The following is a 15,067-nucleotide window of genomic DNA, read 5'->3' as shown; positions in this document are numbered from 1 at the left end:
CACAACATTGCGCAATCACTGTAACGGAATACTATAATAATGTACAGTGAAGGATCAGCTTATTGGATGTATCAGTGTGCTCAAATATAAGGTAAATTGTAATTGAATTCATGTACCTACCTTGATTTTTTCCCCTATCACAACATCTCTGAGGTTCCTCTCCATTTGAATTATGATTACCGAGTGTCCTAGTTTGTGGAAAAAATGAAAGCCTCCCAGTGATGGAAACAGTCTAATTTAAAGTTTTGTGGAGTTTCAAAGTCACCTATTTAATCATTTACTTGAAATTAAGACTGTGGTAATAAAGACAATGTGCTGATTCTTTTAAAAATTAAAAGTTCTTAAAACTGAGGCTTATAAAGTTTTGCTTAGTTAATGATCATAGTGCTGCCTGTAGTATATTTTAAAAGGTGAGTCAGTTTCTTGCATATTTGTCAACATTATTTCACTGTAGTAAAAGTGGAAAACTGCAATAGTGGATAGTTATATAGTCATGTTTGCTAAGTGTATCTCTTGTGCATTGGAAGTGCATATTAATAGTATAACAGGGTCCACAGTTCAGCACAATAGGCAATGCTAGGTAACAAGTAACGGGAAGACCACTATTTATGAAAACAATAATTTCTTTACTCAAATATAATGAGAAGCAACCTGTTAATGGATTCCAATTAACTTTTATTTTAAATAGTAAAGTATTTAACCGAGAGAGACTTAACCTACGTCCAATTTATGATTCAGCAGTGAATGTTAATAGTAATGTTATAAAGACCATTCAGTTTGAACAAGTCCTGAAAGTAATAGTGTGTTTCGGTATCTGTTATATTTTTGCAAATAGTTTGTGCTGCTCTAGCTGTTAGCTTCAATCTTACCGTACATATGTATGTGTCAGAGTTCATTGCACTCACGTGTGAAGAAGTATAGGTTGTGTTTGTCCGTTAAAGTTACTCATACCTACTTTCTTAAACGAGAACGTTAATCTTTCTCTTGCCTAATTAGGCTGGCGACCGTTTTCCTTATTCTTTAATCAGAGTAGCTAGGTAAAACATTATTTGTTACTGTTCAAATATTTACGTAATTCTGACGTTCATTTCCGATAAGCTAACCCCGTTAGGTACAACTCGGTCAACATAACAAAATTCCTCTCAGAGGGTAACACTGCTCTGTTGCTTTATACCATAACTGCTTCAACAAGATAGTTTCATTTCACAACCTGCCTCCAACTTTAGGGTTATGGTATAGCAATAGCAGACAGGAGTGTTATAACTTGTGCTCCAGATGTTGTTTTTACAACTTTATCGTTGTTTATACAGGTGGATCCCAGCAAGAGTGTTTTGCTGTTTTCCCTGATAGGGTATTTAAAGTGAGACTTCCAGAGCAATTTACAGATTATGATGCGGAATTATATGGCATTCTGATGGCACTGGAGAGGGTTCACAGACATGACTGTAAAAGATTTATTGTCTCTTCCGATTCCCTCAGTGCATTGCAAGAATTTCATCAAATGTATCCAGTGGGCCCACTGATTCAGCTCATCCATGACTCCTTAGAGTGACTGCAACACTATGGCAAGGAGGTGATCTTTTTCTAGTTACTTGGCCACATTGGGATACAGGGAAACGACATGGCCGACAAAGCTGCCAAGGAAGGATGTTAAGATAGTGCTGTCCCTCAATGTCCCATCCTGTTGCATGCCATCATCCCAGTTTTTAACAGATGGATCATGCTTCAGTGGCAGACTGAATGGTTGCAGGTGACAGACATACACTGTGATCTCTCAAATCGACCACAGAGGCGTGGCGGACTTAATGTTAGCCTCGCCACTGGAAGGAGGTTCTGATTACCAGACTGCGCATCGTGCATATCCCTTTAAGACATGGCTTCCTCCTCCCGTGGGAGGAACCACCACTCTGTTAAGTTTGTGGCGTGTTGCTTTCAGTTCAGCATATTGTGGCTACGTGTATCCTATATACGGAAATTAGGACAGCCCTAAGTCTCGCTGGAGTTCTGACCACCATCCTTGCAGATACCCATTCCAGTGCTACGAGGGTGGTGAAATTTTGTGAACTGTCAGGCCTCATCCCTAAATTGGTGGGAAATGGCGGAAAACTTTAAAATATTATAAACTGCCTTCGTCCCCACCCAGAGATTTTCATGCTGACTTTTCATGAGGGTGCTGATGACAATGATGTCGAGCAGCCCCTCAACCCCAATTATCTTAATCATCATCACCACCACCACCACCACCACCACCTCTGCGCTGGGCAGATTTAGTAATGTCGCTTGGATTTGATCGCCGTTTCCAGAGCCGCAGCGCCGGCCATACGGCAACGTTCAACGAAGTCTGTCCTCTCACTTTTTTGTCACTTAAACTGGTTCTGATAGTTCAGCATTCTCTCCAAATTGTTCTCAATTAAGTGTGCATAGCTCTAGTTCACTACTCTTCCTCGGTGTTGTTTCGTCATTGTGTTTAGTCAGGACCTTTTCCCAGTGTTCTGTAAACTAGTGGATGTTTGAGCTGGAAATATGCTAGTTTACCCTGTAATATGATATGAGCTTACTTAGACTCTCTACAAAACAATGAATTCGGAATTTTAAAACTACCAAATTAAACTGGAATCGCAATCACTTCGGTTTAGTACTATTGTGACTCATAAATCAGCTGAAAGGCAATAATAATGCTGAAGGGTAACCTCGACACATCTGACTAAAGGCTCTGCGGAAAGACTCTAATAATCACATCTAAAATGAATCAGTTGAAGTCGTGAAGCTGTACCATGATTGTCATGATGTTATAATAAGACAGATAATACTAGAGAAGGAAATGTGTGGTTTCAGAGTTGGAAGCAAACTGTTCATCTAAATCTGAAAACAAGACTTTACAATAAAGCTTGAGGTTATTCAATCTCTACAAAAATGATTTTACTCTCACTACATACCATCTTGTGGTCGCAGCTCGATCTCACCGTATCAGACTGTATTTGAAGGCTGAGGCAGCTGCAGAAAGTCACTGGCAGCACACCAAAGACCCTTCCCATCGGCTAAGTTCAGATAAGAGCAAAATGTTTCTAAATTCCTCGCCTCATCTGCTCTGTCAGCGACGAATTGGTGACGTCTGCTGGGAAAGACGCCCAGCGATGAACATGTCTGGAGATGAAGTAATTCTGTACCTTCCGCTTACCAAACAGGGGAACTCGTACTTCCGCGTTTTGCTTTTTCACTCTGCCCGCATCAGCTGGGCCATAGATACTCAGAGCGCCGATTGGTAAAAAAAAAGTCCTTAGAAGATGATAGGTCCCTTCGCTGAGTTTTTCTGTGAGCTGTTAACCAGTAATGGGATCCTACCATTTAATGAAAGAAAAAGGCGTCTCACTTTCTTTCTGTATCTTTCTGTGGTGAATGAAGTGGGTCGTCAGCAACACAGCTGATTTTTCTCTACGACTTCCAGTTTATTTACGTTATCCAATCTCGGCAGTTCTTACACTATGCACACATTTCATTTTTCTGAAGTCAACGTTCATTGGCGTCCCCAAACTGTAGGTACTCACTCTATTTTCTATATGTTTCTAGATGTTATTTACCGTGTCTGGTATGTACCAAAGAAACACAGTTTTCAGCGCTTTTGTGCACAATAGTGCCTTTCCGAACTTTGTCAAAAACGGCGTCATAAAATTGTTGTTGCTATTGGCCTTATACCACGGAAGATCGTATCCGTGCTGCCTATGGTGTATCTTGCGCCCAGTCGAGGCACTACAAAAGAAAGTCTAGTGGACTGCATGGAACTGACCTGAGCCACTCCCTTGGTATCCTTCTGAGAGCACTCTAGAGGGTGGTTTCTCTGACCGCCTACGTGACTCCACCATCCAGCTGAGCTCAATCACCTCATCCCAACGTGATTTCAAAACCTTATTTATGTATGAAGCCCGCAGTTTCGAATAAAATGTAAGTTACATTAACTACCAACAATCACTGGTACTGATAAGCATTACTTATCTCGCTGTTCATTAATAACTCTGGTCTAACAGGTCTGTATATTCTGAATTACCATGGTTGTGAGACAGTTTTGGAAAACGTTGTCGTGTAACAAGCCACAAGTCAGTGGCCTCCTGCTATTAGGCATGTAGTCAGTGCGTTCTCAAGGTCTGATAATGGATCACAAATTAATCTGAACTCCTGGCGACCTGTTATTATTTATCTGCCCTGCAAACTGAGGGGAAGCTCTTTTACAAAATTGTTGAGGCTTTCGTGGCCACTTGTTGACAAACTGCCTATTGGCTTCTGTCTCGGGTTCTTCGGCCGACGTTCATCTAATGATTTTTCTGACGTTTCGCCAGCACGAGTGGCTGGCATTGTCAAAGCTTCACCCTCCATTGCCGGTGGAGTACGCGAAAGAACTTGCCCCCCTTCTAACAGCCGTGTACCGCAAGTCTCTAGAGGAACGGAAGGTTCCAAATGATTGGAAAAGAGCACAGGTAGTCCCAGTCTTCAAGAAGGGTCGTCGAGCAGATGCGCAAAACTATAGACCTATCTCTCTGACGTCGATCTGTTGTAGAATTTTAGAACATGTCTTTTGCTCGAGTATCATGTCGTTTTTGGAAACTCAGAATCTACTATGTAGGAATCAACATGGATTCCGGAAACAGCGATCGTGTGAAACCCAACTCGCTTTATTTGTTCATGAGACCCAGAAAATATTAGATACAGGCTCCCAGGTAGATGCCATTTTCCTTGACTTCCGGAAGGCGTTCGATACAGTTCCGCACTGTCGCCTGATAAACAAAGTAAGAGCCTACGGAATATCAGACCAGCTGTGTGGCTGGATTGAAGAGTTTTTAGCAAACAGAACACAGCATGTTGTTCTCAATGGAGAGACATCTACAGACGTTAAAGTAACCTCTGGCGTGCCACAGGGGAGTGTTATGGGACCATTGCTTTTCACAATATATATAAATGACCTAGTAGATAGTGTCGGAAGTTCCATGCGGCTTTTCGCGGATGATGCTGTAGTATACAGAGAAGTTGCAGCATTAGAAAATTGTAGCGAAATGCAGGAAGATCTGCAGCGGATAGGCACTTGGTGCAGGGAGTGGCAACTGACCCTTAACATAGACAAATGTAATGTATTGCGAATACATAGAAAGAAGGATCCTTTATTGTATGATTATATGATAGCGGAACAAACACTGGTAGCAGTTACTTCTGTAAAATATCTGGGAGTATGCGTGCGGAACGATTTGAAGTGGAATGATCATATAAAATTAATTGTTGGTAAGGCGGGTACCAGGTTGAGATTCATTGGGAGAGTCCTTAGAAAATGTAGTCTATCAACAAAGGAGGTGGCTTACAAAACACTCGTTCGACCTATACTTGAGTATTGCTCATCAGTGTGGGATCCGTACCAGATCGGGTTGACGGAGGAGATAGAGAAGATCCAAAGAAGAGCGGCGCGTTTCGTCACAGGGTTATTTGGTAACCGTGATAGCGTTACGGAGATGTTTAACAAACTCAAGTGGCAGACTCTGCAAGAGAGGCGCTCTGCATCGCGGTGTAGCTTGCTCGCCAGGTTTCGAGAGGGTGCGTTTCTGGATGAGGTATCGAATATATTGCTTCCCCCTACTTATACCTCCCGAGGAGATCACGAATGTAAAATTAGAGAGATTAGAGCGCGCACAGAGGCTTTCAGACAGTCGTTCTTCCCGCGAACCATACGCGACTGGAACAGGAAAGGGAGATAATGACAGTGGCACGTAAAGTGCCCTCCGCCACACACCGTTGGGTGGCTTGCGGAGTATAAATGTAAATGTAAATGAGGCGAGCTCGCGGCCGCAGACTATATGTACCTGGCGCGCCAACGTCCGAGGGCTTCTCCACGGTCATTTCCGGTGCGGTTCTCCTCTTGCTACCTGCGACGGTCGTTCGCTGCAGTACGGGAAGCCAGGATCCGTTTACCTTAAGGCTTTCCTCCTTCTTGTTGAAACTGTTCGCGTGTTTTTGGATTTCTACAGCTTCTCTGAACAAGCGCGTGTGATAGTGCTTCTCTACAGCCAGAACTTCCGTGTCGGAGAATTTTATTACGTGGTCGGTCTCATTCAGTGCGTGCTCTGCCACGGCCGATTTCTCCACCTGCCCCAACCTGCAATGTCGCTTATGCTCTTTGATCCTGGTGTTAATGGATCGTCCAGTCATTCCGACATTAACTTTTCCGCATGTGCAAGGTATACGGTATATTCCCGACATTGCAAGTGGGTCTCTTTTCTCCTTCGCCGATCTAAGACACTCTTTGATCTTCCTTGTCGGTTTGAAAATCGTCTTTACGCCGTGTTTGCGCAATATACGGCCGATTCTGTCCGTCACTCTGGGAATGTATGGCAGAAAGGCCGTACCCGACAGTTCTTTTTCTGGTTCCTTACTTCGCCGAGTGTTTGGCTCTGTTACACTTCTAATGTAATTTGTGGAGTACCCATTGCTCCTCAGAACAGTTTCCAGGTGTTGCATTTCTCGCTTGAGGTGTTGAGGCTCACATATTCGTCCTGCTCTCTTTACGAGCGTACTAATCATGCCTCTTTTTTGGCTCGGGTGGTGGTTTGACAGTTTGTGCAGGTATCGGTCCGTGTGTGTCGGTTTTCGATACACGCTGTGTCCCAGGTTTTCGCCGTCCCTTGTGACCAGCACATCTAGAAATGGCAGTTTCTTGTCTTTTTCTACTTCCATGGTAAATGTTATGTTGGCATGGAGGCTGTTCAAGTGTCTCAGGAATTCACCGAGCTGTTCTTCACCATGGCTCCACACCACGAAAGTATCATCGACGTACCTGTACCACACCTTAGGTTTGAAGGTCGCCGAGTCCAGTGCCTGTGCTTCGAATTGTTCCATGAAGAAGTTGGCCACCACTGGACTGAGAGGACTACCCATGGCGACGCCTTCCAGCTGTTCGTAGAAATCGCCATTCCACGTGAAATAGCTCGTGGTGAGACATGCATGGAAGAGCTTTTTGATGTCTTGCGGGAACATGGAACCGATGTGCTCCAGAGCGTCGCTGAGTGGCACTTTCGTAAATAACGAAACAACATCAAAACTGACCAGGATGTCGTTTGGCGCAAGTTTCAGTTTCTTCAGCTTCTCAATGAAGTGTCCTGAGTCCTTAATGTATGTGTCGGTCTTTCCCACGTGTGGCTGGAGCTGAGAGGCCAAGTGTTTCGCCAGTTTATACGTTGCTGAGCCAGGAGCGCTAACGATCGGTCTCAGTGGAACGTTGTTCTTATGGATCTTGGGTAATCCATACAGCCGAGGTGGTAGGGCTTCTGTGTTGCGCAGGTTTCTCTGTATGTCCGCCGGCAGAGAAGACGCCTTGATTAATCGATTCGTATTCCGAGTGATACGCTGCGTCGGATCTGCGCTTAGTTTTCGGTACGTCGTCGGATCTAATAGGTCTCGGATCTTTTGCTCATAATCTTCGGTCTTCATTACGACGGTCGCATTCCCCTTATCGGCAGGTAGTACCAATATACTCTTGTCGGCGTTGAGCTTCTTAATGGCTTGTACCTCTTCATTCTTCAGATTGCAAGCTGGTGGTTTTGCTCGGCGTAGTATCCTGGCTGTTTCAGTGCGTATTTCCTCTGCCCTTTCACAAGGAAGGGTCCGAATGGCTGCTTCGGTGTTGGCAATGATGTCCTCCATAGGTATAGTTCTCGGGATGATAGCGAAATTCCCTCCTTTTTGAAGAACAGACACTTCCTCTTCGGTCAATTGTCGTTCAGTGAGGTTGACCACTGTGTGTGACATGTCGGGAATCGCCTTGTCGGTCTGCTTCCGGCATCTTTCAAACTTTTTCTTTTGCCGCTCGGTGCAACGCTCGAGTTCGTTCTGCATGCTCCTGTGAGTGATGCTGTCGATCTTGTCCCAGTCGTCTGCACATATAAGCTTAAAGTATTAATCAGACTAATGTTAATAAAATGCTCCTTAAAGTTTGAACTTGTTCTCAATATATTTTCCAGATTCACTACAGCGTTTTACCTATTTCTCTTTACATCTGCTTTTCTTTATGGCTAGTAATTAAAGATCCAGTTCATAAATTCCAAAAACTGAAGATGGCTGAGCCAAAACAACGGTTTTTACATTTCTCCCACAAATTTTAAATTTATCTCTCACTATCATGAGTTGCACAGCAGCAGAGAGTAAATATTGTTGCACAGAGTAACTACTTGCACTAGCAGGCAAAAATAACTCTAGTCCACTACATGCAGCTATCACACTATTTCTTTAGTGTTCAAAATTACTTCAGTTACTTCCCTCACAGGAAGACTCTCTTCTATTTATGCCCAATAAACAGGATATACCACAGATCCTGACAAGCAGATAGTGTCAATAGGGTTTTATGTAACTCCAGCACCTATAAAATTCAATCATGATCATTCTGAAATGAATTCACAATTAGCAACTACATGTTGATGTCATCTTTTTGTGACACTTGAAAATTCGTGCTGGAGTGTGATTTCAACCTGGACTTCGCATTCATCGTGAGAGGTCATCTTAACCCCTTTGGTTACCCATGCACGCCTCCATATTTCACGTTTTGAAAAACCATTATGTTCCCAAATTTTGTGATACCTACACAGGTAGAAACAAATATTTTTACTATCGTGATAGCCTGTTGAGGCTAGTGTTAACGTTTTAGGAAGAGTGGTGGAGAATTTTTTTTAGCAATAGGCTGCAATCTGTCTCTGAAAGAAAAATAATCAATAACTATATAATATTTGTGTTATGCCTTAACAGGCATCTCTCTGTATGCATATACAGGGTGTCCCATTTGTCTTGACCACCCTAAATAACTGTGTGTCCAGATGCAAATTACAAAATGTTTCAAGCAAATGTTCTTTAGCTGTCAGTGGGACATCAATCAGCATGACTGCCTTCGTTATAGCTTTATTTTTTACAAAGATATGAACAGCAGTATGACGTTTTTAAATGGCACCCTATATTTTTTATTCGGTAATTCATTTCTTCTCCTAAAGACCTTTTCAAAAATGAATAATAGTGTACCATTCACTGAAACACAACGTTATTAATTATATAACAAAACGTTGACTTTGAGCCCAGGGTCACAAACTCGTCCACTTGCTAGAGTTGTCAGAAAACAAATGAAAAACCAAGTAAAAACACAAAATTGACTTTGACTCTCCTGTACCATTGCCCAGATGTAGAACATTCAAAGGTGCTGAAAGTGATGACCCTGGACATCGATACGCTGGTGCACTCGTTTAATAAAAGAATTATTTACTGCTTCCAGTGTTGCCTGCTGAAGAGAATTACAAGAAAGCACGTCCTCTGCATGGCCTTTGGAGTTGTTGGGATATTACGATAGACAACGTCTTTAACGCATCCACAAAGAAAAAAGTGCAGGGGATTTAAATCAGGAGACATAGCAGGCCAAGTAAATGTTCCTCCTCGTCCAATCCATCTGGCAGGATACCTTCTGTTCAGAACACGGCGTGCACGCAAGGCCTTATATGCTGGAAATACATCGTGTTGATACCACATAAGCATTCTGGTTCATAGCGGCACTTCATCCAGAAGACGAAGAAGAATTCGATTGAGGAAGTTAGTATACGCTGTGCCGTTTAGACTACCATTGATGAAATAAGGGGCCAATAATTGTAGTACCAAGCATCCCACACAAGACGTTAACTCTCCATTGACGCTGATGTTCCACCTGTCTAAGCCATCGTGGGTTGTCGCTGGACCAATAACGCATGTTCCTTGTATTTACCTGTCCTTTGTTTGAGATGGAACATACATCGATACATACAACATTGGAGAATTTCGGGTTGGAGAGGATTTGCTGCTGTGCCCACTGACAGAACTGTACACGATTCTGGAAATTATTCTCATGCAGTTCTTTATGTAGGTGTACACGGTAAGAAATGAAGTGATGACGTGTAAGGATATGATGTACACTGGTTTTAGGAATGCCAATCCAGAGTTCAAACTGTCGTGTGCTCACCGTGGATTCATAGCAACGGAAGCGAGAACAGTAACTACGGCAGCTTAGTCTGTGCGAGTACTATGACGATTGTGTTATCGTGGGTTGAAACTTCCCGTTTCCTGAAGCGTCGCAACAAGACGAGAAAACATCCGTCAGGAAGGTGGGTTCTTGTCAGGTTATCACTCTCTGTACAGTTCTGGTGCCTGCGTAACATTTCGCCTACAATAATCATCTTGTGGTGCAGTTCTTCTTGTTGTCTCCGTGCTTGCTAAGAAAATGGGATGAGAAGTTCCGCCTTATGCAATACACGTAATGGCAGCGAAAACTCCGCCTATGTTTTGAATAATCGATAAACTGCATTGCCACACGAACACAGGCAAAGAAGTAAGCCCATTTACTTCGCCAACAAAACAGGAAAACCTACCACAACTTCAAAACTATGACATGTTGTATATTGTGTAGCATAACAGCTACCAAAACAAGAGGACAATAATATAATGTAAGTTAAAAATAAATAGAACCCACTGATGATAGCACAAAAGTGCTGAAACATGTATGGGTGAAACAAAAGAAATAAGGTGTATTGCATAAGGCGGAACTTCTCATCCCATTTCGCCTACCTTCAACGACAATAAAAGAAACTTCATGTCGATGCTGTTTGTAGGAAGGACAGCGTTTACTGTATGCCTACTCTACACAATAGTATTTAAAAGGACTAAACTACTGTATTAAATGAACCCGTACACGAGAAAACAGTATTGCAATTACTGTTCTGCTAACTTACATTCCCCATAGATGAGTAGCGTTTCCACCTTCTCTTCCTTGGTGTTGTCCGCCAGGGTCTCCTTAGAGTTGACACGACTCGGCAGTGATGGTTGTCCCAGTCGGTATGACGTGGAACGGCATCTATCGCTCACGAAAACGCCACCCTGTAACTAGTAGAAAAACACAAACTCCTCGCGTGGCTTTCTTTTGTTTTGAGTCCGCGACAGACTTTTCAGTTTGCGCGAACTGGCTAATTGTAGTTCTTCTTTTTTGTTATGCCCGGTTAGGTGATGGATGTTGAATATTAATAATATGAAGTCTTGAATAGTCAATTAATTTTCACTAACAGACATGATAATTTCTATTCAATTATGTAGGTGACACGAAGAATTAAAGTTTGAATTCAGTTTTATTGTCCCTTGTAATTAATTGTCCCTTCGCTGAGCACGCACACAGATTTCTCACTCAGGGAATTGCTTCCGTTTGTATCAGTAATCCTGTCGTTGACGACAATTTCTGACGACTTGGCGCAGCTGTACGTTCTTCGTGTTTGCGCCTGTTTGTTACCTACTCGAGATTAATAATTGTTTTTTTTCTGTCGTTGATCTTTCTTTTTCAATGTCCTTGAATGTTCGCGCTTATTCAGTATCACGAAGGCTAAGTCCCATCACAAATCTCACACGATTTTAATTAGTCGCGAATCTCCATATCCCGTTATCTTGCTAACAGTAAAGATGACTTTGCTTTAGTATGACTCTGAATAATGCTTCAGTCTATATCGTAAAACTTTGAAAATTTCCGATTAGCTTAAAACAATCTAGTAGCGCTTATATGCATGCTACTATCGCAGTGGTACTGGAGAGCGACTAGATAGCAACTGAAGCTAACATTTCCATTTCCGAGTTACATTGTAGCAAAATCGAACTTCCTTTTCGATGCGGCTACAATACTCTTCTATGGTAAATGTTATCTTCGTCCAAGTTACCATCTGGGCATTGACCTTCGTTATTAATTATTTTGCATTTATCTTTGATGTTTTTGTTACATATCTTATCAGATTCTTTCACTCAGTCTCTATATCGTCATAAATATTATTATTCAAATGACATTACTGTTGATCAAATTATCATAAGAGATAATTTTGTCGTCAGTAGCTGCTGGCACTGTCAGGATGACTGATTTTCCTACTTCTTTTACAACAAAGGGTTGTTTATTAGGGTTTCTGTAATTGGGGTGTTAAAGTGTACACTCTACTCACACAACTCTTCAACTGACAATGGTTGACAGAAGGACAAGTGTGCATTCTACTTACGTTTACGTTTTTCCTCTGTCAACGTCAGCACGTGGATGTGTTCCATTACCCCGAGTACCTGCACTAAGTGCTGGAAGCGTCAACGTCAGTGTTGTGCTATGTACACTGCTGGCCACCGTAAATGCAACACCAAGAAAGACAAGAGGTAGCATAACAAAATTTATTTTGTAGATAACATGTTGACAAAGTATCAAATGATTACGTTTACAGACGTCTGTGACATGTGGTTCCTGCCAGAATCAGTAGCCAGAGTAGCCGCCATTGTTGGAGATCACCGCTGCCACACGTCTCGGCATTGAGTCAGAGAGACGTTGGATGTGTTCCTGGGGTACGGCAGCCCAAGCAGCTTCCACACGTTGCCAAAGATCATCTGGTGTGGCAGCTGGGGATGTAATCTGGGTCACTCGTTGAGCAACCATGGACCACATGTTTTCTATCGGCGAAAGATCCGGAGAGCGAGCCGGCCAGGGAAGCAATTCAATCTGGTTATTGACGAAGAACCTTTGGACAATGCGTGCCACGTGTGGTCGCGCATTATCCTGTTGAAATATGGCTGTGGCCGAGCCCTGAAGGTAAGGAAGGACAACTGGCTCCAGCACCTCGGATATGTAGCGCCGGCTATTTAAAGTACCGGCAATGCGTACTAGAGGCGTGCGAGAGTAATATCCAATACCGCCCCATACCATAATACCCGGTGCAAGACCAGTGTGGCGGTGCATAATGCAGCTGTCCAGCATCCCCTCTCCACGGTGTCTCCACACTCGAATCCGACCCCCCCCCCCCCCCCCTGCGGGTCCGGGGATTAGAATAGGCCCGAGGTATTCCTGCCTGTCGTAAGAGGCGACTAAAAGGAGTCCATCCCCCTCACGGGGGTAGTTAGCGCCTGCGTCCGGAGACGGACGGTTTCACGACCTATAATCGTGGTCTTTTTGGTTTTTCACTTCTCGTTTCTTCCTTCGTTTTGTTGGTCCCTTTCTTTGCTCTTCTCCACCTCACTGTCTTCCTTACTCTTTCCCTTGACTTCTCCTTGCCTTCTCATTGCCTTTTTCTCCTTGCCTTCTCATTGCCTTTTTCTCCTTGCCTTCTCATTGCCTTTTTCTCCTTGCCTTCTCATTGCCTTTTTCTCCTTGCCTTCTCATTGCCTTTTTCTCCTTGCCTTCTCATTGCCTTCTTCTCCTTGCCTTTTTCTCCTTGCCTTTTTCTCCTTGCCTTTTTCTCCTTGCCTTTTTCTCCTTGCCTTTTTCTCCTTGCCTTTTTCTCCTTGCCTTTTTCTCCTTGCCTTTTTCTCCTTGCCTTTTTCTCCTTGCCTTCTCATTGCCTTTTTCTCCTTGCCTTCTCATTGCCTTTTTCTCCTTGCCTTCTCATTGCCTTTTTCTCCTTGCCTTCTCATTGCCTTCTTCTCCTTGCCTTCTCTGGTCTCCGCCTCGGCGTTTGAGACAGTCTGTCCTCTTTCTCCCTCTCTCTCTTCTTTTTCCTCTTCTTCCTTCCTCCCTGTGCGTGTCTGAAGGCCGACCCACGCGTTCGCACGCGTAGCCGGTGACGGGGTAACGCGTAAGTCCCCGCCCTGGGTAGATATGTAAGGCACGCGCGTACCCCCTGGTAAAGGCCAGGCCCAGGGAGGGGTGATTGCCTGAGCTGATACCTTCTGACCATGCCGATTGGTCCCTCCGTCTGTTTCTCGGGAGGTGTGACCTGAGGTGTAAACATTCACCTAAGGCGGGAGTGCCCTCTGAGAGGGTCCCCACAAGGAAGGAGCGCGCCATCGGAGACGCTGGCAATCATGGGGGATTCCTCCGCAATGGATTCTACTCCATCGCTTTCGACTTCGACCCAAAAACGGAAACGTGACCAGCCAACAGTGACAAAAGTACTACCGCCTGCCCCACAGTTCCTCGTAGTTTCTCGCACTGAGGACGGAAAGGATTTTTCCTCTGTCAACCCTTTTGTTATTCAGAAGGGCGTTGATGCCATAGCCGGATCTGTCAAATCTTGTACCAGGTTGCGTAACGGCACCTTATTACTCGAAACTGAGAGTGCCTTTCAGGCACAAAAACTGCTTCGGGCCACCCTCCTGTACACGTTCCCTGCCGGGTGGAGGCCCACCGAACTTTGAATTCGTCTCGTGGTGTAGTGTATACTAGCTCCCTCGACGGATTGACTGACGAGGAGCTTCAATCTTTCCTCGCTGAGCAGGGCGTGACGGCTGTCCATCGGGTCATGAAAAAGGTCAACAACGACCTTGTACCGACCCGGACACTCTTCTTGACCTTCGATAGTGTTAAGCTGCCATCGCGCATCAAGGCGGGCTACGAGGTTATTTCTGTTCGCCCCTATGTCCCGACACCTACGCGCTGCTACCAGTGTCAGCGTTTCAATCACACTCGACAGTCTTGTTCCAATGCGGCTAAATGTGTCACTTGTGGCAGGGATGCCCATGAGGGTGACTGTCCACCTCCGTCTCCTCATTGTGTGAACTGTCAGGGTGACCATGCCGCATCCTCCCGCGACTGTCCTGTCTATAAGGACGAACGTTGCATCCAAGAAATTCGTGTCAAAGAGAAAGTGTCCACCTCGGCTGCTCGCAAGCTATTGGCTAGTAGGAAGCCCACGCTGCTCCCAGCGGGGAAATATAGTACTGTCCTCGCCTCTCCTCGGACTACCCGGGAGGTCGCAACCCAGACATGCGATCTGACCTTCAGCACCACGGTCGTCCGTTCGGCCAGTGCTAAGATCGCGCGGTCGACGTCTCCTCTTCCTCCCATCACACCACAGACACCAGCCACTTCCTCAGCTTCTGCTAAGTCGAAGACCCCGAAGTCAGATGCACGGTCCTTCAAGAAGGAACCATCCCGTGCAGACTTCCTCCGTCCCTCGACCTCCCAGCCTTCGACCGGTACTTCCACCAAACGTCCTTCCAAAAAGGCGCATAGGAAGCACAGTTCTCCTTCTCCGCCACGGCGCATCTCTTCTCCTGCGCCACCCAGCGGTTGCCGCCCCAGGCCGTCATCCGT

The sequence above is a fragment of the Schistocerca cancellata genome, chromosome 9 (assembly GCF_023864275.1).
Source record: "Schistocerca cancellata isolate TAMUIC-IGC-003103 chromosome 9, iqSchCanc2.1, whole genome shotgun sequence".
Taxonomy (NCBI): Eukaryota; Metazoa; Arthropoda; class Insecta; order Orthoptera; family Acrididae; genus Schistocerca; species Schistocerca cancellata.
This window is presented reverse-complemented; position numbering follows the sequence as displayed.